Here is a 6,023-nt window from a genome sequence, read left to right on the forward strand (position 1 = left end):
CCTCGCTCCCTAGGTCACTAGTTTCCATGGAAAGTAGCCCTTCGTGGAAGACATTACTCAGTGACCTATTTTCCATTCTAGGGTGATAGCACCAGCTCTCTTCCTCATGAATGGTGGTTTGGAATTTGTATTAGAAGGAGAAGCAGGTTCTCTAGAACACTACACTTAGAGCAAACTCCCCCCACCTTTAAACATACCACTGGCTATCAGGTGCCTAGCTTCTACCTTGGCCAGACTCTGTGTGCCTCTCAGTACTCCTCACAAGTGCTGTAGGAAGTGGCCACGATCATCACCATTCTATACACACAGAAACCGAAGCTCAAGTTCACACAATTAGTAAGTAACAGTGTTGGCATTAAAACTTCAATCTGGCTGCCAAGCAGAGTTCTTTCCAATAAACCATGTGACTCTGTGCCCAAGGGTGGATGGGTTCTATTGAATTTAACTAATTGCTCCCCAAATCATCAATTAACAAGTGTGAATATGGAACGGTCTTTTCTTTGTAGACAGAAAAGCTGAGGCCCCATTAGCTTTAATTGGGACAGCATCAGGTCTTTTTTTGGAAAGAGACGGGAGAGGTGATTCTCAAGAAAACAGCTGGCTCTTCCGGCTGCATTGTCTTAAATCTGGCACTTTGGAAGATCATGGTGACTAGTAATTGGGAGAGGCTTCTGTTGCCTGATGACACCTGGGTTTGCACGGAGACTTCCGTGGAGAGGTGAGGTTTTTACCTGTTGTGTGTGCACGACTTTACGTCCTTCGTGTCACGTGACTAACTGGAAATGAGACCAAACGGACTGAGGGCTGTTTAGAGAGCCGGCTCTTCATGTGCATGTCATGTGCAGTGGCACATCTGGACTTGCAGGTTTCAGACCCTGAAGATGATCCTTCTCTTTGACCCCGTGTTTCCTCCCGGGAAAAGTAGGGGAAACACACAAAACATGTTTTCTCACAGAGTATTTTTTCCCCTCTTTTAAAATGGGATTCAATTACTTTGTTACCTTGTAATAAGGTTGTTAGAAGTGAGGAAATTGGAGTGATAGAGGCATTCACAGTCAACCAAGGCAAAATGGCTTCTCTTCCAGAGTGTTTCAGGTTCCTTTTGTGAAGGTAAAATTATTCCCTCCCCCCAAGTCCACGTTAGATGGATACTCAAAATAAAAGCCGTTGGCAGTGGGGCTGACCTGAGTGTTATGAAATCAGAGGCCGGAGCCCTGCTCACGGCCTTCCTTCAGGGGCCCTTACAATTCCCCCCTTGAACCCTCCCAGTTTTTTGGAACAGGGTTTGAGAACCCTTGATATACTCTATTGCCTATTTCTTAAAAATACAGATGCTAAACTAGTCATTTTGGTCTGTGTTTAAAGAATGGTCTATTCCAGGGGCGTGTGGGTGGCTCAGTCGGTTGAGCATCTGACTCTTGATTTCGGCTCAGGTAGTGACCTCACGGTGGTGAGCTCAAGCCCCAGGTGAGCTCAAGCCCCAGGTGAGCTCAAGCTCCGCTCTGGACGTGGGACCTGCTTAAAAGTCTCTCCCTCTCTCTGCCCCAAGTCAGCTCATGCATGCACTCTCGCTCTATCACACACACACACACACAAGGGTCTATTCCAAATCTTCCATGCAGAAGAATTCCAAGTAATGTATGCAAATACTATGTTCTTTTTAAAAGAAAATTTTTTTTAAATGTTTATTCATTTTTGAAAGACAGAGAGAGACAGAGCACAAGCAGGGGTGGGGCAGAGAGAGACAGAGGGGGACACAGAATCTGAAGCAGGCTCCAGGCTCTGAGCCGTCAGCACAGAGCCCGACACGAAGCTCGAACTCAGGAACCGCGAGATCATGACCTGAGCCGAAGTCGGACGCTTAACCGACTGAGCCACCCAGTTGCCCCATGTAGATACTATGTTCTTAATGAGGTTGGCCATATCCTCCCACTCCTGAAGTGTTAGGTTGTACGTGGTGATTTTTTTCCAAGGAGCAGAGGACAAAAGAGTACCTTGGTAGTAGGGAGACCTGAGCAATGCTGCTTCAGCCAGGTGATCAAGGTCAACACCAACAGTGATAGTCATGTTGGTAGGATCTACCCTTGGTGCTGTGTGATGAGAATAGCACTTTACCTCTGTGGTTCTCCCCTCAAAAACACAGAATCCTAATCAAATCATAAAAGAAAAAAATCGAGGGACATTCCACAGAATACCTGATCAGTATCTCTCAAATCCATCAGGGCCATCACAAAGAAGGAAGATCTGGGAAACTGGAAACAGAGCCAGTGGTGCTCTGGGGGTGGAGATCCTGGAACAGAAGAAGGACGTTAGGAAGAAAGTAAGGAAATCTGAATAAGATCATGGACTTCAGCTGATGATAATGCACTGATGTTAGTTCATTAATGGTAACAAACGCTCCACAGTAACACAGAACGTTGATGATGTTGATAACGGGTCAACTAAGTGAGAAGGTACATGAGAACTCTGTACTGTGGTTGGCAATCAAAAAAAATCCAAAACCATTCTAAAATTCAAAGTTTATTTAAAAAAAAAAGTCTTATTCCATTACGCAATATTTCCTACTGTAGGAAAAGGGTATTTTGGTTCAGTCTAGTCCTTTCTGGTCATACATGGAGGCTAAAGGGATTTAAAATACTGTGACAAGGGTCTAGACATTAGCTTGTATAATTCATGTCTCACTTCACCAGCTTGGGGTACAGAATAAGGTCACATCTTTCTAAGCATGTCTTAATGGGCTCCCATCCCCCTCCGGGTAGCTGGAGAATCTTGTTCTCCCAGGTTCCCCAGGCCTGGCGCTGTCCTCCCTGGTGGGGTGGGGGGGGGGGGGTTGCTCCACGGGTCTGGGAGAGGCCAGGAGAACCACCCTGCCCATGGCATCTGTGTGCGGCTTTGCTTCAGGCCTGGGTCCCTAATGGCCCGGGCACTTTCGGTTACCCAGCTTTCCAGGCCATGAAAACACAGGCATGTCTCCCCACCTGGGGTCCTCAGCACCCTCTCTGGCCTCAGTTGCCAGAAAGCCTGGACGACTTCAGAATGAAAATATTATCCTTTCCCCTCAATTTCAAGCCTGCCCATTTCCCGCTCCAGCGTGAGTGAGATCCCTGCCCTCCTTCCCCCAGGGGAGCGCTTCCCTAGATTTCCCTGCTATTTTTGTTCTGTCGTGGGTGGAGAAAGCCATTGCCGTCCGGCGTCTGTGGGACTTGGAGAGATGTGGCTCACTCTCTCTTAGACCTGGGAGGAGGCAGCGAGATGGGGTGGTTCTTGCGCTGGAAGAGAAAGGACTTGGATTCGGGGCTGGGTTCACCCAGCTCTGTGAGTTTATCACATTTAATCTTCCTGGACCTCAGTTTTCTCATCTGCAAATTGGGGAGAGGAGAGGAAGCATTGGAAGAGTCACACCTCGTCGTTAAATGTGTTCCCTGTTCCACCCAGTGGTGTTCCCCGGAGGCCAAAGCTGGAGCCCAGGCTCTGGGGCTCAGGGCAGTATTCCCTGGCTTGGGAGGCTGCCGGCTCAGCCTCAGGGATGGGTGGGGAGAGGCGAGCCTCGCTCTGACCCCACCTTAACCCTCACCCCCTTCCGAGGCTTGTTGGCTATTGTTCTCTGAAGTTAGCTTCAAGAGAATACGGTTCCTTAGAAGCTCTAAGATCCTTTCCAAGGAATAAGTGATTCCCTCCCCCACCAGAGAGCACATTCACTAGATGGGGTTAGAATTTACTTTTTTGTTTGCAAAACCTATGTCTTTTCACTTTTCTCCTCCAAAGGGATGAAAAGGAAGCCGGTGCCGGGCAAGTCCCAAGGAAGATGAAAGCAGCTTTCCTGAGGTTCAATTCTTCCAGAAACAATCTTCCTCTTCCCTCCTCCCCCCCACCCCCAACTTTCAATGTGCCCAAGTGTATATATTGTTTTTAAATGTCAAAGAGAAAAAGCCAAAGAAAAAGGGAGAGGGAGAGAAAACCCTCTCCCTCCTGCGTGTCACATTCTGGGGAGGAGAAAAGGGAGAAGAACGGGGGACAGAATTAAAGAGATGCAGATTTTTTTTTTTTTTTTTTTTTTTTGTCTCCTCCGCCCTATTCAGGTCTCTCCTGTCCCTCCCAACTCCCCTCCCCGGGGTCGCATTGAAATGTCAAATGCAGCAGTTTGCAGCTGAAAGGGGGGGGAGGTCCCTGGTGGGAACAGACTGCCCTTCTAACCTGCAGATCCACACCGCTCCCTCTGCCCTTGTATTTGCTTTTTCCTTCTTCCCCTTTCTTCCCGGAGGCTTTCTCCAGCAGATGTTGTTTGGGACGGAGGAGGCCCCGCAGGGAGCTCAGTGACCGCCACCTGGGAGTGTGAAGGAGGCCAGCTAGGACACCCTGGGCCCCCGCTCCCCTCCACCCCACTTCCTCCAACCTCCAGCTGGCACACAAAGACATCCTTCCCTGGGGTGGGGATCTGTTCATTTTCCATCCCTGAACGGAAAGGCCTGGGAGGGATGCTCCTGTGTGCCCCGAGTGCCCGGCTCGCTGTCGGGTCACTTCTGTCCAGGCACGTCTGGGGTCAAGACGCAGCCGAACAGTGACGTGCTTTATGGAAAATGGGTGAGACAGTTTACAAAGCCCGGAGTTGGCGAGGGTGTGGGAAACAGGGGTTTCCCTAAACTACTAAGGGAGCCTATTTGGGCCGGGCTTTCTGGAGATGATCGGGATCAACAACCTTGGAGAGAGCGCACACGCTAGACTGGGTAATTCCGCCTCTGGGGATTTCTCCCAAGAAAATAATGAAACACGTGAGGAAAGAGCGCAAGGATGTTCGTCTCAAGAATGCTCTTAACGCAGCATGATTGGAAACATCCTGACTTTCTCTCTGTAGGATTCAAAACAAAACGTTGGCACAGCATTTACGGGCCTAGTACAGAGCTGTTAAAAACGATTGTGTAGATTTATGTTTGCTGATGCGAAGGACTAGCCACCACAACAACAAAACAGCAAAGGAAATAGGCTATAAAACAGTGTGGGTCGTTCTTTCTTATTTCTTTACATCAACTGATACAGGTGAGTGGAAAAAAGTCTGTAAGGATGGGCACCCAGATTTTTATGTCTGGGTGGTAGGATTATGGATGATATGTATCATCTCCTTTATCATTTCTTTTTTTTTTTTTTTTTTTTAAATTTTTTTTTCAACGTTTATTTATTTTTGGGACAGAGAGAGACAGAGCATGAACGGGGGAGGGGCAGAGAGAGAGGGAGACACAGAATCGGAAACAGGCTCCAGGCTCTGAGCCATCAGCCCAGAGCCCGACGCGGGGCTCGAACTCGCGGACCGCGAGATCGTGACCTGGCTGAAGCCGGACGCTTAACCGACTGCGCCACCCAGGCGCCCCTCCTTTATCATTTCTAGTGTTTTCTGACTTTTAGACACTCCTGTTACAAGTATTCCTGTTATAATCAGAAAAAAAAAAAATCAACAAAGTTGTTGTTTTAAAAGTCTAAACTCACTTTTGCCCTTTAGGTACTGTAATCCCATTTTTTCCCCTTATGTCGTACCAATAAAAATTTTCTAGGAATCAACATCCCTCCATTCTAACACGCAAGCAGAAATTCATTGTTTTTGCCACTCCAGAAGCAAAGCAACTAATAACTAATAGATTGTAAAACACAGTAAAGTCTTATAATTTTTTCTCTGGTCACCAATTTGTTTTTTAATTTATTTTTTAAGTTTTCTTATTTATTTTGAGAGAGGGGGAGGGGCAGATGGAGGGAAGGAGACAGAATCCCAAGCAGGCTCTGCACTGTCCCGCATAGAGCCCGCTGTGGGGCTCAAAGTCTTGAACGGTGAGATCATGACCTAAGTCGAAATCGGGAGTCAAGGCTCAACCCACTAAGCCACCCAGGCGCCCCTCTCTGGTCACCAATGTAAACTTGATGGCTTTTTTAGTAAAGAATGATTGTTACTTCTCCTGGGCTCCAAGCTAGACTGTACCCGCTCACCCAATTTCTCCTGAAGTCAGCCTTTCTGCTCATTATCTTTGCACAACCACCTC

This window comes from Leopardus geoffroyi, chromosome B3 (genome assembly GCF_018350155.1).
Source record: "Leopardus geoffroyi isolate Oge1 chromosome B3, O.geoffroyi_Oge1_pat1.0, whole genome shotgun sequence".
NCBI lineage: Eukaryota > Metazoa > Chordata > Mammalia > Carnivora > Felidae > Leopardus > Leopardus geoffroyi.